The sequence below is a fragment of the Ictalurus punctatus genome, chromosome 13 (assembly GCF_001660625.3).
Source record: "Ictalurus punctatus breed USDA103 chromosome 13, Coco_2.0, whole genome shotgun sequence".
NCBI classification, from domain to species: Eukaryota; Metazoa; Chordata; class Actinopteri; order Siluriformes; family Ictaluridae; genus Ictalurus; species Ictalurus punctatus.
Genome location: NC_030428.2, coordinates 3,718,103 through 3,743,462, shown reverse-complemented (window position 1 = coordinate 3,743,462; position 25,360 = coordinate 3,718,103). Strand labels below are relative to the sequence as shown.

Below are 25,360 nucleotides of genomic sequence, written 5' to 3'. Positions count from 1 at the left end.
ATGTACACATACATAAAATGTCTACAATTCTAACACATCTGCCACATTCAGTCACATTTTCTCATTTGTAAGTCGCTTTGGATAAAAGCGTCTGCTAAATGAATAAATGTAAATGTAAATATATCCAGACTGTTTTATATTTTCACATATTTTCCTCTTGTATGAATTCTGTATGATGTATGGATGTTGGAAAAAAATACATTCAGGTTGAAGACAACATTTTTAGAAAATATCGTTTCTGAGCATACAAAATTTACACAGTTTAGGACTGGCGAATGATGCAGAAAACAACAACAAAAACAATTTAAAACAAACTGTCACGATAGCGCCAGCAGAGGGCGCTGAGGCGACAGCGTGCACGAACACGAGCTTGAGATGCGCATGGACACTACCATTGAGTCAAGTGTTGCCGGCTGTCAGCAATTAAGAGAGTGGTGACTAGTTATTTAAACCTCTCGTTTTGCTGCGCACGTCGCGCGGCATTAACCTGAGCTAAACCGAATCTACCCACACGATTCGTGACTAAGAGAGATAACGCTAAAGAGTTCCAGCAAAGCAACACTAAGCCAAGCAAGTTGAGTGTTCGTGTCGGGCCATAGTTGAGGGTTCATGCCATGCCTTAGTTAAGAGTGTTCATGCCATGCCTAAGTTAGATGAGTGTTTCCTACCATAGTTTAAGGAGTGTTTGTCTTAGTTTAAAGATGGTTCATGTCTTGGATTAAAGAACATTCATGTCTTAGTTTAAGGAGTGCTCAAGCCTTAGTTCAGTTACTGTTTCCGTTCCATGTTCTCTGCCTAAGTATCAAATAAAGACTTCCCTCTTGCTATTACTTCCTGTTCAAGTCTTGTTCGGTAACACAAACATACCTGTTTATTTGTTTTAATCTAAGGTGATCAGTGGAGTCTGGCACAAAACATTTTCACTTTATTTTTAAATTCATCTTATTTTAATGTAAAATGTTAATAAAGATTGAGAGGGACAAATAGAAGTTCATGTTAATTTACAGTGATGCACTCAAGTCATCTGGAGTTGATTTACATCTTATATTTTCCTAAAACTTAAAAAAATTGACTGACTAAGTGTGGACTATTTATTTATTGATTTATTTATAGATCGTTTTAGACAGCAAGTTGTAATAGCCATGTAATTATGCAAGTCTAAAAATCTTTGAGTTGACCTTTATTTATTTTTATATGCAACACTGTACCCAAAACGCAGCTAAATATAATTGTAATCCCAAGCATCTAACACTCTATACTGGCATTTCTTCATCATTTATGCCGTTATTCTGCATACTGGTAATTATGACAACAATATTACTGTAAGCCCTATTTTAGGAAATTGTCTATTTTGGTGCCATTGGTTCTGATATAGATAATAGATAAATAACAGCTAAAATGACAAACCTAGTTGTAATCTCTCTCTCTCTCTTTAAATTAATTAGTGACGTTCAAATGTGTAAGTTATCAGAGTGTGAAATAGAGCCTATATATATAGCCGTCAGGAAGGATATGGAAATACATATACTCAGCAATAAAAGAAACATCCTCTCAAATTAAAATATTTTTATTTACAGCAAATTTATTTCCAATTTCAACAACTGATGCATAAACTGAACATGTTTAACAGACATTTGATGAACAGAAATGTCACGGGGGGGGGGGGGGGGGTCAATATTAAAAGTAACAGTCAGTATTTGGTGGCCTCCAGCTGCTTTAAGTACTACAGTGCATCTCATCCTCATGGACTGCACCAGATTTGTCCATTCTTTCTGTGAGATGTTACTCCACTCTTCCATCAAGGCATTTGCAAGTTCTAGATCACGTCTGGGGAGGACAGATGGTTACGTGTAATTTTCCAATGCAAGGACAATCAGCTGTCCTCCTGTCTCCCCGCAGCACTTTCTTAGGTGTCTTACATTACAGACATTGCAGTTTATTGCTCTGGACACATCTGCAGTCCTCATGTCTCACCCAATTATTGTACATTCTCTTCACCTTTGTATACATGTTCAATTGGTTCACTGGCAGTAGGGGTGTGGCTGCCATTTCTTTTGGGAGAGGGTCCTTTTTTCTCTGTTTCTTTGCTTAGGTAGTTAGGGAAGTATACATGTATTTTCTTTATATTCCTTTTAGGTAAGCTAGCTAACTAAACAACAGAATACTTTTGCTTATTATTTTGGCCTTGGCGCACCCTGAAGATACACCTGGATTGGTTCATTTGTACCATTATATGTATATATTGTCTGTTACAATATACCACAACCTTTTTCACAAAACCTTGTTTGCATTGTAATTCCTGGTTTCCCCTTATTTAAAGATCAATCCAATTGAATCCTGAGCTGGTTACTCAACCTAGACTGGGCCGTAACAAGTGACTGAGCTATATGAAGATCTAGAGAAGTTTCTAAATTCAACTCTTGCTCTCGTGTGGTCACCTGGGGTTGAGACACAAAAGATAAACCTATACTCATAAGAAAGTAATCATTTTGTACCCCTGTTGGACTAGACTGAAGCGCTGAGGGCTGAGAACTAGAATCAACATACACTTGACCCAACAGTTCCTTACACCCATTCTCGTGTGGACTATGGCCACTTGTGAATAATATCCAATTCTAGGTCCTTCTGGCTCTACTCTCTCCTGGGGCTGGAAAGGGCCAGTAAACCTGACCCACTGGTTTACCTGGCATATTTTTGCCAGGTAAGAACAGGCTTAAGTTCTGAGCAATGGACAGTTTTAATGGGGCCATCTTCTCCATGTGGTCTGATCTAATACAGCATTCCCACTTCATCAATGTAGGCTACAATCTCAAACACAGTGGAGTGCCAGACAACCTGAATCTTATGGCAACCATGAAAAGGATTCTTACAATACACTAAAGTGCGAGGGGGTAGTATTGTTATTGAGTCAGGGCAATTGGTCCTACGGTGAATGACCACAGTCTCCAAGTGCCTTCGGGAACTGGTATAAATGGAGGTCAAATACTTTTGGTGTTGGGCCACCCAATCTGAATGGGCACTATCTCCTTCCCTTTCCTCACTACCATCAAGCAAACTATCCACTGGTAGCTTAGGTTTTTGGCCAAACATCAACTCATATGGGTAGTGTTAAGTCGACTGGTGCATCAAAAAGGAGCTGTGGAAGCAATTGTTACCAGGCTACTAATTTCAGCTGCAAATCCACTGGCCACCCCAATAGCACCATTGTGCCCATTACCTTTATTCAAGGTCTGAGTTGAAAGAATTGACATGGACCTCATCAGGCCATTAGAGAGATGCGCACAAGGGTATTGATTTGTGTTATTTCTGGTTTTATTTCATGTAACACTATGTACAGAACCAGTGCCTCCATGCATGCTGAACACACACTGTTGCATAGGCACTTTTCTCCTGGGTTGACCAAGACACTGTGTTCATGACACAGCAAAGGTTGGCAGGTTGCAAGGGAAATTTTCCACTGTATTTTCACATCTACTCATTGGCACAAACCTCATGAATGTGAGACAGTGTAAAGTGCTTTGGAACCACTAAGGTTAAAAAAGCGCTATATAAGTGCAGACCATTTACCATTTACATGCCTGCTCCTGCCTCGTGCTTTGAGATCAGTCAGCTGTACATTTCCGGACGTGTACTTAAGCCTCGTCAGTCTCCATCCCCGGGGCAGATCCTTGCTGTTGCTTGGTACAGCAGATATTTCAATACGTGTGTTGATTTCTCCTGTGTATTACCTTCTGCCTGTTCTTGGCTTTGTATCTGCTCTGTCCCTTTAAGTTTAATGATTTAGCTCCCAAACTGCTGGAAATGTGGGGCGGCTTCTAACTCTTCACCAAAACTGCTTTATCCTGGAGAAGAGGTTTGAGATGAGACTCCTGTCATACAACAGTCCTGGTGAGTTTGTGCTTCTTAATGCTGAAAGACAGAAGAGCATCAGTGTAAACTCACAACATCAGCATAAACACCAACACACACACATTATTCAGTATGATACAGTAGAGTAGAGTAAAGAGATAGTAAGTCAGTAACTCACTATAATGTCTCCAGTTTACAGTGTGGATCCTTCAGTAGATCAGAGAGCAGCTTCACTCCTGATTCTCCTGGATTATTACCCTTCAGATTCAGTTCTCTCAGGAGTGATGAGGAGTTTGACCTCAGAGCTGAAGCCAGAGCAGCAAAACCTTCATCTGTAATACTGCATTTATACATGCTGCAAAACAAAAACATTCTCACACTTAACACACTCAGTTTTAGCTCTGAAAACATCAACTACACAAAATCTTTATATACAGAACATTTACTTTCCATCTCACACACACAAGAATGACAATATATCACATCACTACAATTACACTCAACACAGATGGAAACTGGATGTAGCTGTGTTTATTAAAACTCTGCTCTGTGTGTGTGTGTGTGTGTGTGTGTGTGTGTGTGTGTGTGTGTGTGTGTGTGTGTACCTCAGTGTCTCCAGTGTACAGTGTGGATTCTCCAGTCCAGCAGAGAGCAGCTTCACTCCTGAATCCTGCAGGTTATTGTTACTCAGGTTCAGTTCTCTCAGTCTGGAGGAGTTTGAGCTGAGAACTGAGGACAGAACTCTACAGCTTTCCTCTGTCAGATTACACTCCCACAGCCTGGAAGAGAAATGATGAAATATCAGAACATTGACCTCAAACAGACAAACACAGCCATAATCCAGCTAAAGTTTACCATGTAACAGAAATGTGTGTGTTTATCTTACACACAGAAATCAGAGGACAGGACACCACATCAGTACTATTATTATTATTACTACTACTATTATTATTACTATTGTTGGGGGGTGTGTGTGTGTACCTCAGTGTCTCCAGTGTACAGTGTGGATTCTCCAGTCCAGCAGAGAGCAGCTTCACTCCCGAATCCTGCAGGTTATTGTGACTCAGGTCCAGTTCTCTCAGACTGGAGGAGTTTGAGCTGAGAACTGAGGACAGAACTCTACAGCTTTCCTCTGTCAGATTATACCCCCACAGCCTGGAAGAGAAATGATGAAATATCAGAACTCTGACCACAAACACAGCCATAATCCAGCTAAAGTGTACCATGTAACAGAAATGAGTGTGTTCTCTTACACACAGAAATCAGAGGACAGGACACCACATCAGTACTACTATTATTATTATTATTATTATTATTATTATTATTATTATTATTATTACTACTACTACAATTATTATAAACAAATGCTTTATCATAATAAAGCATTTGATCAAACAAAAAACCCATCTGTTTTCATTGAAGGATCGTTGAAACTGATAATAATAATAATAATAATAATAATAATAATAAATTATTATAGTAACTATGATCCTTACAGGACTGAAAACAGATGGTTTTTTGTTTGAACAAAAAGGAGCAGGACGTGCTGTGGCTTTGTTTGGAAAGATTTCGTTGGTGAAACAGAACAGAAACAGGCAATAAAATGTAAGAAAGGTAATATTAACTTATTCTTTCTGTTAGCATAGCATAAATAAAAAAATAACATCAGATGTGTGAGCTTTAAAATGTCAAACAATTTAATATGCACTGTAGTTACACAGTTACACTGCTCCTGTACCTTTAACTCACACACACACACACACACACGTTGTATTCATACTGTTCCCATGGTGACAGTGTTATGTTTTTCTTGCTCTCCATAGTGAAGTTCTGTTCAATGTCACTTTCAAGTAAAAGGAGAAAAGAAAATGTGCCTTTCACTGGTGTTTAGTTCACAAAATGATCAAAAAGCAGTCATGAATACATGCAGTTATTTTGTAGAGATCATTTTCATCAGTTTTAGAGAAAAGGTAATAAATGGTGATAGAAGGTTTTGTCCATATGGCCCAGATCTCAGTGCAGACGTAACGTGTTAGTGTAAAAAGTGAAACAATCTTCTGTAATGTTACGTATCGTGACATGAGGAAGTTCAGACGGATGCAAACGCAGGATAACAGTTTTATTTAGGAGACAGACAGGCAGACAAATCCAAAACATAATCCAAAACATAATCCAAAAACAGGCAAAAGGTCAGACGATCGGCAAACAGGCATACACAGGGCTAGGTAGGAATCAAAGTCGTGGTCACGGAAGCAGGGTCGAGATACAAAACATGAAACATAAGCTACAGCGAGGGACTGGCAGCGGAGAAACCAGCGTGAACTAAACTAACGAACCTAAACATGAAACATGACATGAACTATGACTATGGTTATCTATCGTAGTTTCTTTTCTATTCTACTATAATATTCCACATTGTGTGCTGGGAGGCGCGCGGTATATATGTGGACATGATCAGTGTCGTAAATGCTCACAGCTGAGGGCGATTCAGACACACGTGAAATCCCAGCTAATGACGGAAACAAACACACACACACACACACGTGTTCAAATGTCACTACTGTCAACAACGGAAAAACAGGTGCTCGCGCATTTGTGCAACAGTGAGAGAAAAAAGTATTTGATCCCCTGCTGATTTTGTACGTTTGCCCACTGACAAAGAAATGATCAGTCTATAATTTTAATGGTAGATTTATTTGAACAGTGAGAGACAGAATAACAACAAGAAAATCCAGAAAAAGGCATGTCAAAAATGTTATAAATTGATTTGCATTTTAATGAGGGAAATAAGTATTTGACCCCCTCTCAATCAGAAAGATTTCTGGCTCCCAGGTGTCTTTTATACAGGTAACGAGCTGAGATTAGGAGCACACTCTTAAAGGGGGTGCTCCTAATCTCAGTTTGTTACCTGCATAAAAGACATCTGTCCACAGAAGCAATCAATCAGATTCCAAACTCTCCACCATGACCAAGACCAAAGAGCTCTCCAAGGACGTCAGGGACAAGACTGTAGACCTACACAAGTCTGGAATGGGCTACAAGACCATGGCCAAGCAGCTTGGTGAGAAGGTGACAACAGTTGGTGCGATTATTCGCAAATGGAAGAAACACAAAAGAACTGTCAATCTCCCTCGGCCTGGGGCTCCATGCAAGATCTCACCTCGTGGAGTTGCATTGATCTGAATGATTCAGAGGACAACTGGGTGAAAGTGTTGTGGTCAGATGAGACCAAAATGGAGCTCTTTGGCATCAACTCAACTCGCCGTGTTTGGAGGAGGAGGAATGCTGCCTATGACCCCCCAAAAACACCATCGCACCATTGAACATGGAGGTGGAAACATTATGCTTTGGGGGTGTTTTTCTGCTAAGGGGACAGGACAACTTCACCGCATCAAAGGGACGATGGACGGGGCCATGTACCGTCAAATCTTGGGTGAAAACCTCCTTCCCTCAGCCAGGGCATTGAAAATGGGTCATGGATGGGTATTCCAGCATGACAATGACCCAAAACACACGGGCAAGGCAACAAAGGAGTGGCTCAAGAAGAAGCACATTAAGGTCCTGGAGTGGCCTAGCCAGTCTCCAGACCTTAATCCCATAGAAAATCTGTGGAGGGAGCCGAAGGTTCAATTTGCCAAACGTCAGCCTCGAAACCTTAATGACTTGGAGAAGATCTGCAAAGAGGAGTGGGACAAAATCCCTCCTGAGATGTGTGCAAACCTGGTGGCCAACTACAAGAAACGTCTGACCTCTGTGATTGCCAACAAGGGTTTTTAAACCAAGTACTAAGTCATGTTTTGCAGAGGGGTCAAATACATATTTCCCTCATTAAAATGCAAATCAATTTATAACATTTTTGACATGCATTTTTCTGGATTTTTTTGTTGTTATTCTGTCTCTCACTGTTCAAATAAATCTACCATTAAAATTAGAGAATGATCATTTCTTTGTCAGTGGGCAAACGTACAAAATCACCAGGGGATCAAATACTTTTTTCACCTCACTGTAAGAGCACGCTGCTTCAAGGGGAAATCGTGATAGAACCCCCCCCAAGGGCACTCCTCACAGAGTGCCCTGAAACATTCATCTCCATTGGCGGCCCCGGTCCCCTGGGCAGAATGTCCCAAGCAGAGCCAGGAGACCGCACAGCATCCTTGACAAAACAAAAAAGCAGAGCGACGTACACAGCAGAGCAGGGAAGCAGAGCAACGTCCTCGTCAGAGCATGAAAGCAGAGCGACGTCCTCAGCGGAGCATGAAAGCAGAGCGACATTCACAGCAGAGCAGGAAAGCATAGTGACATCCATGGCGGAACAGGGAAGCGGAGCGACGTCCCCGACGAAACAGGAAGGCAGAGTGACGACCACAGCCGAGCAGGCAGGCCGAGCGAAGTCCTCAGCGGAGCATGGAAACAGAGCGCTGTACTCAGCAGTGCAGGAAATCGAAGCAAGGTCCCCTGCGAGGCCAGGGAGAAGAGCGTGGGTCTCTGTGAGTCCAAAGGGAGGAACGAAGCTCTCCGCAACGCAGGAGGGGGGAACGAAGTCCTCCGTGGAGCAGGAAGGGGGAGTACACATGGCGCGCCGCAACTAAGAGGAACGACGTCTTCAGCGGAACATATGGGCAGAGCGACGTCCTCTGCGAAGCAGGATGGCATAGAGAAAACCTCAGCCGAGCAGGAAGGCAGAGCGACGACCTCAGCCAAGCACGAAGGCAGAGCGACGACCTCAGCTGAGCAGGGAAACAGAGTGCCGTACCCAGTGGTGCAGGAGTGCTGAGTGACGCTCTTGGCTGAACAAAGGTGCCGAGCAGTGTCCTCAGCAGAGCGGGCAGACCGAACAAGCTCCATTACAGGGGAGGGAGGGTGGGAGATTACCTCATACGGGGGCACTGAGGTCACCAGGTTAACCTCAGGATTGAGCGGATCTTGGTCAGCCATGTCGGTAGACTTGGGCTTGAGCGGAGCTTGGGCAGCTGGGTCAGTAGACTTGGGCATGGGCAGAACTTGGTCGGCCGTGTCGGCAGACTTGGGCATGGGCAGAACTTGGTTGGCCGGGTCGGCAGGCTTGGACGTGAATGGAACTTGGTCGGCAGGCTCGTACATGAACGGAACTTGGTCGGCCGGGTCAACAGGCTTGGACATGAGCGGTACTTGGTCAACTGGGTCAGCAGGCTTGGACGCGAATGGAACTTGGTTGGCCGGGTCAGCAGGCTTGGACATGAGCGGAACTTGGTCAACTGGGTCAGCAGGCTTGGACATGAGCAGAGCTCGGTTGTCCGTGTTAACATACACTCATGTTCATCCACTCATGATGCATGTGGAACGGTAGGTCAGCCTTGTTCGCCACATTGACTCCCTTCAACAGCTTATCCAGGTTGTAGCTCTGCCCTGGTTCTCCAAACTCCTTCAAAAACAGGTCCATGAATTGCCTACTGTTCTCCAGTTCCCGGGATCTCATAGCTGCTAATCGCTGCACCCAATTGCGAGCTGGGCCAAAAAACCGGGACACCATGAACCTTATCCATTGCTTCTCCTCTGGCTTCGGGTCAAACAGGCTGGAGAAATAGAACTGACAATCTACCAAAAAATAGTCCGGGTAGCCAAAGAACCCATCATACCGATCGGGAAGGACCACGAAAGTCTCTTGTGGAAACTGTATCGAGTCCAAGGCGGGGATGATTGGCATGGACTTCCGGGTTCTGCATCCTCTCCGTTCTCCTGCTGCATCCATGATAGGCAGAATATTCTGTCACGTATCGTGACGTGAGGAAGTTCAGACGGATGCAAGCGCAGGATAACAGTTTTATTTAGGAGACAGACAGGCAGACAAATCCAAAACGTGGTCCAAAACGTAATCCAAAAACAGGCAAAAGGTCCGACGATCGGCAAACAGGCATACACAGGGCTAGGCAGGAATCAAGGTCGTGGACACGGAAAACAGGGTCGAGATACAAAATATGAAACATAAGCTACAGCGAGGGACTGGCAGCGGAGAAACCAGCGTGAACTAAACTAACGAACCTAAACATGAAACATGACATGAACTATGACTATGAATCTAAACATGAACCAGGAAACATGACCTGAACTATGACTATGGTTATCTATCGTAGTTTCTTTTCTATTCTACTATAATATTCCGCGTTGTGTGCTGGGAGGTGCACGGTATATGTGTGTAGACATGATCGGTGTCGTAAATGCTCAAAGCTGAGGGCGATTCAGACACATGTGAAATCCCAGCCAATGACAGAACAGGGAGAAACATGACAGAAACATAAACAAACACGTGTTCAAATGTCACTACTGTCAACAACATAAAAGCAGGTGCTAGCGCATTTGTGCTAAGAGCACGCTGCTTCAAGGGGAAATCCTGACATGTAACAGTACCAGAGGTTTGTTTAAAGCTAATTAGAGTAACTATTAACAAGCATTAATCCAAACAGTGCAGTTCAGTGTTACATTAAAATAACAAACCATGCAGTAATACATTTATAAATAAAAATACTCACAAAGCTTTTCTGGAGGCTTTGACCACTGGCAGCAGCTTCAGTAGACATTCCTCTGATGGGTCATATTTCCTCAAATCAAACTCATCCAGCTCCTGATCCGAGTTCAGTAACACAAACACCAGAGCTGACCACTGAGCAGGAGAGAGTCTGGTTCCACTGAGACGACTGCTACCTTCTCTGTTCAGGTAAGTCTGTACTTCCTGCACTAGAGAATGATCATTCAGTTCATTCAGACAGTGGAACAGATTGATGGATTTCTCTGGAGATGGATTCTCCCTGATCTTCTCCTTGATGTACTCGACTGTTTCCTGTTTGCTGTGAGAGCTACTTCCTGTCTGAGGCATTAAGCCTCGTAAGAGAGCCTGATTGGACTCCAGTGAGAGACCCAGAAGGAAGCGGAGGAACAGGTCCAGGTGTCCATTCTCACTCTGTAAGGCCTTGTCCACTGCACTCCTGAGGAAATCGGACATGGTTGACTTGCTGAAGAAATGGAAAAGTCCAGTGCGTTGCTCCACTAACACATTTGTCTTTCTAAAAATAAAGTGGAGAAATGTGTATAAAGCAGCCAGAAACTCCTGAACACTTAGATGTACAAAGCTGAACACATTCCCCAGGTGAAGCCCAAACTCCTCTCTGAAGATCTGGGTACACACTCCTGAGTACACTGCCACTTCTCCAACATCAATGCCACACTCTCTCAGGTCTTCCTCATAAAAGATCAGGTTTCCTTTCTCCAGCTGTTGGAAAGCCAGTTTCCCCAGTGCCAGGATACTCTCTCTGGTCTGCTGAGGATCAGGGTCACATTTCTGATGGTACTTTTGGTCCTTGTGTTTGATCTGAAAGATCAGGAAGTGTGTGAACATTTGAGTCAGAGTCTTGGGGACCTCTCCACTCTCTGCTTCACCCAACATTCTCTCTAGAACAGTGGCTGAGATCCAGCAGAAGACTGGGATGTGGCACATGATGTAGAGGCTTCTTGAAGACTTCATGCGTGTGATGATTTTATTGGCCAGGCTCTGATCACTGATCCTCTTCCTGAAGTACTCCTCTTTCTGAGGATCACTGAAGCCTCGTACCTCAGTTACCTGGTCTACACACTCAGGAGGGATCTGATTGGCTGCTCCTGGTCGAGAGGTTATCCAGAGGAAAGCAGAGGGAAGTAGGTTCCCCTTGATGAGGTTTGTCAGCAGCACATTCACCGAGGCTGACTCAGTCACATCACACAATCTCTCATTCTTCTGGAAATTTAGAGGAAGTCGACACTCATCCAGACCATCAAAGATCAACACCACTGTGTAGGAGTCACAGTCTGGTAATTCTAGTTCTCTCATTTCTGGGAAAAAGTGATGAAGAAGCTCCATCAGACTGAGATTTCTCTGCTTCATCAGATTCAGCTCTCGAAAGGGAAGTGGAAACATGAAGGTGACGTCCTGATTTGCTTTTCCTTCAGCCCAGTCCAGAATGAACTTCTGCACAGAGACTGTTTTCCAATTCCAGCAACTCCTTTAGTCAGCACTCTTCTGATAGACTTGTCTTTAAAGAGCTCGTTACATTTGATGGGTTTCTCCTGTGTTGCTGGTCTCCTGGACGCTGTCTCAATCTGTCTCACCTCATGTTCGTTATTGACGTCTCCACTCCAACCCTCTGTGATGTAGAGATCTGTATAGATCTCATTCAGAAGTGCTGAGCTTCCATGCTGTGAGATTCCTTCATTAATTCTTTCAAACTTCTCTCTCAGGCTGGATTTCAGCTCTGTCTGATACACAGAAGCCACAGACTCTAATAAACAAAGTAATAACATGTTTTAATGCAAAATCACTGAGCACAATATAAAACGTAAAATTCTTTCAAATGCTGCTGTTCATTCCTGATTCATGGACTAAATATTATTGAAGGAACAGGACCACTTTACAGAGTAATCACAAACTGGACCACGAACAGAACAGAAAAGCACCAGATGTACATGATACTAAACTCAAACTTCAAACTAAAGGTGTTCATATCTAAAACTATTTCCTCTCTCTAAAGTGAACCTGATGGAATAAAGCCATGACTCAGAACTCTTACTGTTGTGCAGTGTGTTAGCGAGATCTGTGTGGTTCATGTTCTTCAGGACGTGCAGTGTGATCTTCAGCGCTCCCTCTCTGACACTGTGCAGATCCTCCTCATCCTCCACCTCCTTCTCAGAGCATGCTGGGTAATCTGGACTCAGGAGCTTCCTAAACCTCTTCAATTCATTCTTTATCAGAGTGATGACTTTGTGTTCCAGCTCCTGTTTAGAAACACACAGGAACACATCTAAATATTAGAATGTTATACATTGAGAGATGGTTTTATTTTATGAAAAGAAGAAAGGTCTCTTTCTATTACCACAGCAACCTACTCACACACAAGTTACACACATTAAAAAGACACACACACCTTGAATATGGAGTCCAGCTGATTTCTGCAGATGTTTGATTTCTTCTTTTGTGGTCTGTGAACAAATAAAACACATGATGTAATATAGACTATATGTATTCATAGCTGCACAACACACTAATACATACAGAGACAGATATTTAACACTATCTTTTTAACACAATACACTGATTTCAGGGTTTCCTCACTGACACTAACATGTTTATGAAAAAATAGTGGTCTAGTCATTAATGTCCCAGATGTAAATGTTGTTGTGTAGCACCACAGACCCTCCAGCTCAGGGACTGCAGGCTGAACTGAACTCTTAAAGCAGTTTTCCTCACTGCCAGTTCGAGAGCTGCAGCACTGCACACTTTAGTGTTTTACTGCTTCAACACCTGATAAAGCTCATGAAGGGCTTCATAATGAGACCAGTGAGTTTGATCAGGTGGAACACTGCTGTAAAACACCTCACTGTACTGACCTCATATCAGGAGAACTGGCTCCGTCTCTGAAGTTAAGTGGAACACCCACTGACCGGTCACTCTTCATGGACACACAGCTGGATTCTGGTGAGTCTGATCTCTTTCCCTCCATCATTCTGTAATTAGAACAGAAATATCAGCAATAATTAATACAGTCAAACCTTGGATTGCGAGTAACTTGGTTTGCGAGTGTTCCGCAAGACGAGCAAAAAGTTGTAATAAATTTTAACATGATATACGAGCGAGGTCTTGCAATACGAGTGGTACGTATACGCTGCTTTTCTTTTTTTCTTTTCGTTGCCGATTTCCAGAAGCTCATGGTTTACGAGTGTTACCTGCCGCAACAAGTTTTCAACTGCAATGACACGGGGCTTTTTTGGAAAAAGATGCCAAAGAGGACCTACATTACAGCAGAAGAGAATGCAATTCCTGGTCAGAAGCCCATGAAAGACCGTCTCACCCTCTTGTTTTGTGCTAATGCAAGTGGCGCTTTCAAAGTCAAGCCCCTGCCCGTGTATCATTCCGTGAATCCACAAGCCTTCAAGAAATGCAAGGGTGCAGAAGAGCCAGTTAAACGTTATGTGGAGCTCCAACAGCAAGGCTTGGGTCACTCGTATCTTGTTCGGTGAGTGGATCAACGAGGTCTTCGGTCATGCAGTGAAGAAATACCTTTTAGAACTTTTTCCCTTTTTCCACTCAAAGTCTTGCTGGTTATGGATAATGCCCCTGCTCATCCTCCAGACCTTGAGGATGACATACTGGAGGAATTTGAGTTCATTAAGGTCAAGTTCCTTCCTCCCAACACCACTCCATTACTCCAGCCCATTGATCAGGGAGGAGAAAAAGACAGAGAAATCCCTCACTTCAAATGAGATTTGGGAGGCGTGTAAAATGTTGGAAACAGCGCAAAATTTTGTAGAAAAGCACCACCCGAGTAAGACTGTAGCAGTGCGAGCGATGAATCTGTTTAACGGCAATGCAATGTCACATTTCCGCGAAGGAGGAATCCTTAAAAGGAGGCAAAAGCGAGTGTCACTGGATAGGTTCCTTGTTAATGTCGTACAAAAAGAAAAAGATTCCGGCGAGCCAACAGACAGCAGTGATTCCATTAGTAACAGTGAATGTCGTCCTACACAATAATTAATAAATTGGATTACTTTATATTAAATTTAAATAATAAAAATATAAAATGGTATTTTGTGTTAATCATTATTATGTATAAGAATATTTTTGGGTTTTGGAACGAATCATCCGAGTTTCCATTATTTCTTATGGGGAAATCGCTTTGATATACGAGTGCTTTGGATTACGAGCACGCTTCCGGGACGAATCATGCTCGCAATCCAAGGTTTGACTGTACTCTGCTGTCTCAGCACTGTTACACAATGTGTTCACCATTAAACACCAATAATTCCATCTTTTTAATTCAGCTACAGTCTGCACACTTATTCAAACAGGAGACACGCCTCATACCTCAGGAATTAACCTGATGTCAGGAGTCCCAATCACAGATAACTGACTCAGCTGGGTCTTAAAGCCTGTAGAGTTCACTGACCCAAAGCTACACTGCACTTCTCCTCCACATTACACAGTCCTTTTCACTCTTCTCTCAGTGAATGATTTCTCTAAACTGTTCTTAGATCAGATCAGTGATATATTCACTGCTATTAAACACCTTAAACCAAAGTTTAGTTCCTCTGTAAACTAGTGAGTGTTTAGAGATACAGATCTGTTCCCATGGGACGGTGTGTATTTATTGCTGGTGAATGGAAAAGTAACTCACCTCTCGTCTTTCTTTAAGTCCTGGTCTCCAGACACACTCATGTTGGAGGTCATGTCTCCTCCAGATTACAGCAGGACACACGTTTACTTCACTCCAACATCGGTGTGTTAAATCAAACCCTGTATCAGCACAGAGTTCACTTACAGGAAATAGTCATGGTATCAAGTCATAAAACAACCTGTGTACATTCAAACTTCAGTACAAACCCACAAAACTCTTCTGCATCTGGTGTACATTCAGTGTGTTTATATATTACAGCTTTAGATTTGATACTCACTGTGTTTTTACTCCTGAAATGGTTTATTTTCCCCTCGACACAAAATAGAGCCGTCTAGTTTTACTGACACCGTCTAACTGGTTTATCTGGTTTATTCTGCAAAGCAGGTAGGGCCTTGGTGTGTGTGTGTGTGTGTGTGTAAATGAACAATATTTAATGGTGGATTTTATGTGATTCTGCAGTAAAACATTAAAGAGTAAAAATATAACAGCATATTTTCACATGCTACGAAAGGTTTTATCTTCAAAGTGGGGGTCTCCGATCTTTTAGTTTTGTAATTACAGCATAGAAAATAATCCTGGAGGTGCAACTGTTTCCAATATAACATGACCTGCTGGTGAAAGTGGGATAATTTAATCAGTAAACATTGAATATTGAAATCATATCTAAGTAAAAATCTGATCCCTCCCAATTTCTTAAATATTTCTCTGGGAATATGGAACCAGAAGTTGTTGTTGTTGAGGAAAGGTTTTAACCATTTAATTTTCAAGGTCCCATTTACACAATTAAAACCGATGGCTTGTAGGCCTCCATCTTTAAATTCTTTGGTCATCTCTGCTCTGTTAATGTAATGAATTTTCCTGATCCAGATATAATCAAAATCAACCTGATTTATCTTTATTAATAGCTCTACTTTGAGTATGCAGGATAGATAAAATATTCAACCCAATAAGCTAATATCTCTTAATAACCATGAGCAATGTTTACTTTATTCATCTACTACTTTCCACACATTCATATTTTCACTTTCAATTGAATCTTTGGATATTTACTTGCCCGAGTATTTAACTGTGGATTTTATGGGGACGCTGTAAGCCTCTGCTAAGCGTCTTTGCTGAACCGGCATTAGCTCACACTTATTCAAATTTAGCTTTAGAACGGAGGCTTTGGAGAAAATGTGAATTGTATGTAATATCTTGGGAACTTCCGTTAGCTGCTTCATAGAGATGCTTGTATCATCTGCTAACTGGCTGGTGATAACTGGTTGCCCAAGTACCTTTAACGGAGCTATGTCTGAATTTGTAATAAAAATAGAAAGCATTTCTGTAAATAATTTCTTTCATTACAAAGGGAATTGGAGAAATAGGGCCTTGTTTAACCCCACGTGTGATGATAAATCGGGGTGAGGTACCTCCTGGTAAGGAGATTGAACTATTTGAATTTTCATAACGAGATTCTATAATGTTTCCAAATTGAAGGATGTCATATTATCTGTTGGTTCTTTTAACATAAGAAAAAAATGGATCTTTAAAACGACCCAAAAGTGTATATAGAAATTGAGAGTGAGATATTCCATGACCCTCAGTCAAAGAACACCTTGCATCCTGAGGTGAGGGCGGTTACGACACAGCATTCGGACGCTCGAGCACACAAACGTACAGTGAGGGAAAAAAGTATTTGATCCCCTGCTGATTTTGTACGTTTGCCCACTGACAAGTGATATTAGGAGCACTCCCTTTAAGAGTGTGCTCCTAATCTCAGCTTGTTACCTGTATAAAAGACACCTGGGAGCCAGAAATCTTTCTGATTGAGAGGGGGTCAAATACTTATTTCCCTCATTAAAATGCAAATCAATTTAAAACATTTTTGACGTGCGTTTTTCTGGATTTTTTTGTTGTTATTCTGTCTCTCACTGTTCAAATAAATCTACCATTAAAATTATAGACTGATCATTTCTTTGTCAGTGGGCAAACGTACAAAATCAGCAGGGGATCAAATACTTTTTTCCCCTCACTGTATAGATGTAAGATTTACCAATTTGTATTTGAGGTAGGAATTTAAATATCGTAGCTATTTCAGCCCATGAAATTTTTTTGCTGGTTTTGATCGACAATTTTATTGTCAAAATAATTATTTAGCTATGAAACTGTCAAAAATGCATACATTTGCAAGTTAGCTAGCACACCAAAATTGTGTGTATGTGCCATTGCTACGTGTGCATAAATGATTTAATGGTATGGTTAGTCAAAATGTTCACACAGAGATGAGAATTCTTCAATATTTGAAGAGGGAAAACTCTCTCTGAAATTCCATACCAGGTTTTGTTTGTTGCCCTGCAGTGACAGACACTTTGCTCTCGTCAAGCTTGGCAAGAGGCAAACAGTTCAGTGACCCCTAGCTACTGGAGTCTGAACCCTGTGCTTATTATAGAGAAATTTTATTTATTGAACTGTGTTTCTAAAAGCTGTGGAATTGTTTAATTTGGAGACTCCAACTCAGAAATCCTGAGAGAATGCAGGCAATGTATGAGGAAAAAGTGGGGGACAAAACCTAGATTTTGAAACGTGGGGGACATGTCCCCCAATGTATAATGGCTCCTACGTCCATGTTACTGACATGTTTCAACATGAATATAAAGATAAATAACAAATGACATACAGTGTATTGTTTTCTGCTACAAAAAGTCCAAATGTAAAAATATAGAAAAAACTTTGGTTTGCATTCAAACAAATATAAAGTATTTGGACTAAATTAGGAATCGGTGGTTACTGATTATTTATTACTCTGTTCCTGAGCAGTAAAACCTAAACGTTTGCTTGTGCATGGCCCATGTTACTGAGGACAGCTTCCTGAACCTGGGCGAGTACACAGCAGGCTACACACCAAGGCTACTCCTGAAAAGTGGGACGATTCCCACTTTGCTCTGACAATCTTGTGCTTCTGAATCAGAACCTGTAAGTATGTTTGATTATTTTATCTTTTAAAATGATTTTAGATTTTTATCTGCTATTGAGTTTTGTGTTGTGGCCCTGGGCTTGGTTTTAGACCTCTACTAAAGTGCTAGCTAAAGTTTTGATATTCAGCTTTGGGAATTTTTACCTATAAACCTGCAGAATAACACCTATTCCCCTGTCTGTATATTGTCTCTTTTTTCTGTCGATTTCACAAGCCAAATTAAATCGTTATAACATCATATCTTGGTGGTTAAGGCTCTGGGTTACTGATCGGAAGGTCGTGGGTTCAAGCCGCAGCACTGCTCCAGACCCTTAACCCTCTCTGCTCCAGGGGAACTGCATCATGGCTGACCCTATGCTCTGACCCCAGCTTCCTGACATGCTGGGTTATGCGAAGAAAATAATGTCACTGTGCTGTAATGTATATGTGATTAATAAAATAAAGACTCATTATATTCAAATATGTAAACATATTCGTCTTTGTCTGGCTGGAAATGGTACCATGAGCTACAAGTCTCAACACTTGGGGGCACAGGTGATCCTATTATAGTTTGGGGGACAGGAAACTCCAAGCTCTAAATGAGCTTGCTTCTTACGGAGGCTTTCTTTAACCTCAGCTAACTCATCAGCAGGCTTGACAGAGACAGTATTAGAATCAACAGAAAACTCTTAATATTAATACTACAAGACTGTGCACAAGGCTGCTGCACCCCAGAGTGTTCTAGGAAACTCAAGGTAGGATCTTGAGGAAAAACCCTGTTACCATTCATCTAAGTTTGGCATTCTCTGCCTGAAGTTGATGCACCAAGTTGATGAAGTTGTTCATCCAGTGACTAACAACCAAACTGAGGCAAACAATTCAAGCGCTGCCATTGTTCCACAGACAGGAAGTCTGTTTGCACTAGGCTGGTGGGTGTTCCTTTCCACATTTCCAACACCTCAGCAGGAGGCTGATGGAGACCTGAGTCTGGGAAGTAAACCTACTTTCAGACTATGGTGACTACCTACATAGAAGACCTTGTACTGGCTAGCCAATGGTCCTTTCTATATGATCGCATTCTAGTCAATATGACCACTATATATTGCAAGCTGCCTTCTCCAGCTGTCAACTTCAGTGGCAGTTGTTATATCATACACTTTCTGTCAAATTGTCAATCAAAGTAGTCTGTGCTGATTTATGGCCCTTTGTGCTTCCATGACTGCCATTTTGGTAGGTAACCTAATTTATGACCAGTGGTGGTGGTATCGACGGCATCAGTGGGTCAATCTGGCCCCTGTGTGTCTGGGCTGTGGTGGAGGTGTGTGGAGGGGCGGCGGGGGTGACAGCAACAAAGGTATTTATGTTAAGGAGTCTGGTTTGGGGGGGGGCAAAATACATCTGAAAAAGCCTGTCAATGGTTAATATTGGGTATGTGTTTGTGTTGCTGTGTGGGGGTATTTCATTTGTGTAAACACAGTGTTTGAAAAAGCATGATGTTTGAATGTGTACATATATGAGTAGAAAATTTGTTTGAAAAATAAATGAAAACAAATGTTGATTACGTTTTCAGGGGACCCGGTTTACCTTTGAATAAAAAAGCTTTTTTTTAAGAATCTGTTTAAAAGAATCCTGTGTATTACATGTCTTTCAAACATAAACCTTTAGGAGGTAAAAGTTATTAAAAGAGCCGTTTAAAAAGAATCGCGCATATTACATGACTTCTAAACAAAGATCCTTATGAGGTAAAAATGTCAAAGTGTTGGCTAAAAGAATCGCCGTATCGTTTAAACTAGAAGATAACTTTTCGCGAGATGTCTTCCATGCGCTGGGGTAACGTTTTTTTTATACATCTGTGTGTTTACTTGTAATAATTACTGATTCCTATCTGTTTATGTTGTCCCCCTATCTATATAGAGGAGAAATAAGTCACAAACATGACGGTCGAGTTACTTCCACGAGAGCTTTACTCGAATCAATTGTCAAAAATACAACAATACACACAAACAAACAGTGAACCTAAAGTGCATTAAACATTATTTAAATAAAAGTACACATAAAAATACGACTTTCACGTCCAAATTACGGCTAAACACAAGCTAGCGCTTTTCTGGTTTTCCGTACAAGGCGAGGACGCGCACATGCGCGCAAACACACGACAAAACTTATTTATCTCTACTCAAAAACTATCAGAAACAAAATATAAGTACGTCTCAAAATGTCAGCAAGTTAACACAGATAAAACAGGTGGGTAAAACATGCACAACATACCTATATAGAGGAGAAATAAGTCACAAACATGACGGTCGATGTTACTTCCACGAGAGCTTTACTCGAGTGGAAAATTACCGCTTTTCCTCCAGGTATGTGGGCGGAGACTAAAGCAATCGATCCCAGAGTGCAGGATTCAGACCATCCTAATAGATGACTGATCAGCGTTATACTCACTTGAATCATCAATGTATTAACACATTAAAATGGAACATCAGCGAAAAATAAACACTCTTTTAACGCTTTTTTAAAAAAAAAAAAACATTTGACTATTTAACTTATTACATTTACTGTGTGTGATTTTTTTTTACTAGTTTTGTTTAAATAAATAAAAAATCTTTTAAAAATGTCAAAGCGTTGTGGTTAAACAGTTTGTAATCAGGGAGCAGTAATTAAATCTAGAAAACGCGACCACGACGGTTTTTGTTCCTTTGAACAGCACGGTAACACAGAGACATTACACTATTTAATTCGGACAATGGAGAATCAGAATAGATCTGAGTCTACCACTGATACTTTGTTGGAATTATTAAACATGGCTAGATCAATGGCTGACGATCAAGCAGAATCAGTTCCAACTTCGTCATTAGACCATGATTCAAATTCACAACAGGTGGGGTGGGGGTCGAACAGCGAATCGTATCGATCATTTAATCCTTCAGAGCAAAATTTTGGGTTATCCGAATCGTCTACTGAATCTATTGTAAGAGAGGGTGGAGATGTGGTTATATGGTGATACCAAGACTCAGATTGAATAGTTTGGAGATACGGTGTTGTATAAATATGTGTGTAATAACTGCTCCAGACCTGGCTGCGTACACTATATTTCTGCATGATATCATGTCTGAAATAGTGTCATTTTCCAGACTGCTGGCCGGTGATGGGGGTTTAATCAACGTTACCTTGAGAGGCCCTAGTCTACCCTCTGATGTTAACGCTGTCTTGTCACCTGACAACGATTACGATGTGTACGTGTTCGCAAGCCAGATTGAAAACATTATGCAAATATGGCTGAACGATATGACCAAAATGTATATCATGATATATTTCTTAATTTCAGTTGATACGATATAACTCCGATATCGATATGAACAATATAAATCCTCAGAAAAACTGCCAAGGACGCCCACAACGGATGTCTGTACCTTCAAACTTCTGTAAAATGAATTTGCCAATTCTATGAAACCTCCTCTTCTAAAATTATATAATAATTTAGAAATAAAAATGGCACAAATAAATTAATGTTCACCTTTTATTTGTATTTAACCGTCATACAAACAAGAAATGTGAAATCACCGTCAAATAAACATAAAACTCTCACCTTTGTCAATATTAATATCTTTAACTTTAAACAACATAGGCTGATTATTTTATTCTTATAGATTGAAATAAAAGTGCTTCAGCCAGGATAAAAAATATGAAAAATGCTCAGAGTTGCTGAAGAAAACAGAAAAAGTGTGAGCAATAACAAGAACACATGTCGCTGGGGCAGGGACATTGTTTGGCGTTGATGACACCCTATGACAGGCTCTAGAGGTTTCTGGCAAGAAATACAAGCTGGTCTACATTATCTGGCCCTTTTACATGTGACAATGTTGCCACCTGTACTAAAAACCCTCTCAGAGGGGGAGCTTGTGGCTTGAATACACAAGTAATGTTTTGCCAGTTGTCCTACTCTGGGGAAGTTCTTATGAGAGACTTTCCACCAATCCAGAGGATTTGAGTCATTGTCAGCATCTGGAGACAGAAGGTAGTTGCTGAGCTCCCTCTCAACTGCCTGCTGTACACTCAAGTCTTCTGTGTTGGTACTGGTGGACCTGTTTGGAAAAAAAGCTAGCCAACAACCGCTTTGTTTTCTTGGCTAGTGTCACTGCTGCAGAAGCATCTCCCATGGCTTCTTCTCTGGACTCCTCTTCCCTTACCACAACAGCTCTCTCTCCCTTCAGCATCTCCAACACAGCTTTCTCTTTGATGTATTCTCTCTTCTCCTCCTATGTTTTGCAATCTGTCTGGCCCATTGTATACATCCACGTTGTGTACTGATCTAGAAGCGATAGCCGAGTCTCTGCCGAACACTGCGGGGTATTCAGTACAGCAAACGATAGGGTTTAATTTACGTTGTTTAGTTTAATTTGTCATTTATTTATTGAGGAAAATTATCCAATATTACATATCTGTGAGTGGCAAAAGTATGTGAACCTCTAGGATTAGCAGTTTAATTTGAAGGTGAAATTAGAGTCAGGTGTTTTTAATAAATGTGATGACAGGTGACTGAGCACCCGATTGTATTTAAAGAACAGGGATCTATCACAGTCTTATCTTAACACATGCTTGTGGAAGTGTATCATGGGATGAACAAAAATTCCTCCAAACTGATGTACAGGACTGATCAACAGTTAACAGAAACATTTAGTTGCAGTTATTGCTGCGCAAGAGTCACACCAGATACTAAAAACAAAGTTTCACATACTTTTGCTTCTCACAGATATGTAATATTGGATCATTTTGCTCAATAAATTGCCAAGTATTATATTTTTGTCTCGTTTGTTTAATTTGGCTCTCTTTATCTACTTTAAGGACTTGGGTGAAAATCTACATGGTTCACACACTGTCAAGCACCACTGTAAAGTCAGAGGCTGTAGATGAGCTCTTTCTCCTTAAATGTTCTTACTTAGTTGCCCCATGACAACATCTGGTGATGCACATACAGATGTCATTATAGTTATATCCAGCACTGTTAAAGTGTCTTGCCACTGTCAAGAAAAAATTCTTCATTCTGATGTTATGTATGTGCATGGCAAACCACTGGCCAGTCATCTCTTGGTGTCTCCAGTGTATACCTCATTACTTCTTTTACAGGAAACACGATTTCCTGTAAAAACAAACAAACAAACAAACAAACCCTCTGCTGATGCATAAGGAGTTATGGGTAATAAATTTTTTCTAATTTTCAAATTTTTTTTTTATACATTTACATGTGAACCATCTAGAACGGTTGCTTGCAAGAGTGTCACAGATATTAGGCTAATCATTTAATTCACTTCTGACAAACATGATGTCAGGTAATGAGAGCTGAGACTGATGCAAATGCAGGTAAGGCTTTAATAAAAGCTTGCAACAAATCCAAAATGCAAGGCAGCGGCAAAAACATGAAACAGGCAGAGGTCAAGCGATCAACAAACAAAGTCAATGTCAGAACTAGTAGAAAACAGGCAGCAAATACAACTGTTTGGTAACGTCAAAGACACAATGGAATTGAGCATATACTTCGCAAAGAGCAGGCGGTAGAAAGTCTCTACATACAGGTGTGTGTGTGTGTGTGTGTGTGTGTGTGTGTGTGTGTGTGTGTGTGTGTGTACGTGTAATTGGGATCAGATGTGCCCAGAGGCGAACCTAGATTATGTGGGGCCCTTCTGACAGATTTATGTTGTTATGTCTTCATGTTACCTGGAGATATTGTTGTGACCCTTTACTTCCATGGAGGAATCGCAGTAGATGCATATTACAAAGACTTAGTTTCTTTACTGAAAATAATTGTAAAGAATAAAGAAGGGGCTACACTACAATTGCTGAGCGTGGTCTCAAAACTGTGTCCCTTCCCCCTCTAACAGCCCCCCCTTCGACTCCTGTCTACTGCCTGAATAAAATATGTAGGTATGATAGATGAAGCCAACGTCATTATGGGAAAACATAAAATGCTACATAAACAAAAAAATTTTATAATAAGGTGAAATAAATCTGAAATTGGACAAATAGTTTTGGGTTTGTTTTTCTTTAATTATCTTTAGTTCATTCGTCATTATCTTTATCACTTACACCTGTCCTGTTTCCTCTTTTCCTCTCTCTCTCTCTCTCTCTCTCTCTCTCTCTCTCTCTCTCTCTCTCTCTGTAATAGCGTGTACATCATATCTGAGAACACAATAAGCTCTCTGTTCCTAGTTCAGTCAAGCAATGATCTAACTCTTCCTCCTTTCTGTATATATATATATATATATATATATATATATATATATATATATATATATATATATATATATATATATATATATATATATACTGTTAATTTCAGCATTAAACTAAGAATCTTTCACTGAATTCTGTGTCTGTGTGATTTCTTCTCAAGTTCGGTACTGAGAAGGTAATAGTAGTGTGGGTCCAAGAATTTAATTCTGAGGCTGGTATCAGCAAAATCTTAACAGTTTAATGGTGTCAGGAGTGGGACATATGGATGGAGGTATGTGATCTTTTATTTTCTGCTTCGTGTAGATGTCCTTGTATTCTTGAAGTGTGGGTTGAAAATATCACATTGTTTTAATCCATGATGTTTTTTTTTTTTTTTTTTGCAAATGCAGGCATCGTAGAAAGTACTTTCAATGAAGCTCATTTATTAATGGTGGCATTATGCATTCGAGACACTTTGGGGGACCCTAGATGGGATTACAAATACATGAAGCGGGCACTAAGTGCAAGGTCATGTATTAAACCTCAATCAGACATAGAATGTCCTCCCAAGAAAAGGGCACTTCAAAAGACCTCACAAAAATTTACCATGAAAATTTAGCATGTAGCTGTCCCTCCCCCATTTCCTCAAGCACTCCACTGCCATATCATACTCGTCCGTCTGAATCCCAAGTAGAAAAGTTCGAGAGCGCCACCGCGAGCCCTGGAACAGAGCCAAACGTGCGAGCTTGGCTTCATACAAGTTGGTAAATGCTATACCCTGAAACCGCCTAGTGTTATGGAAATAAAAGTCATTTGTGATGCTCTGCCTTTAACTGATAAACCTGGTCATTTTATAGACTCACTTAAACATCACACCAGATACGCTCAGTTAACCTGTCCTGATTTTCATTGTATTCTCTAGCATTAACTCTGTGGGAATAGATGGGGGTCCAAAAATACACTCCCTAGTGCAAGTTCAAGTGGTTTTATTGTCGTTTCCACCATATACAGCTGGTACAGTACACAGTGAAATGAAACAATGTTCCTCCAGGACCACGGTGCTACATAAAACAAGTCACTAACCACATGAGACGACACAGATCTAAATATGATCTACACATTCTACACAAAGTGCACGTGCAGACATGTGCTAACAACACAGGACAGTACAATACCACTAAAACAGGACAATAGG

The 25,360-nt window shown here is 41.0% G+C and overlaps 1 protein-coding gene and 1 pseudogene across 1 annotated transcript in view; both read right to left on the bottom strand.

Annotated features, from left to right (window-relative positions):
* Window positions 1-25,360, bottom strand: part of LOC124627590 (NACHT, LRR and PYD domains-containing protein 3-like) — a 107,133-nt gene that overhangs the window by 19,274 nt on the left and 62,499 nt on the right. The window lies entirely within an intron of this gene.
* LOC128634609 (NLR family CARD domain-containing protein 3-like) lies at window positions 1,670-20,406 on the bottom strand (annotated as a pseudogene).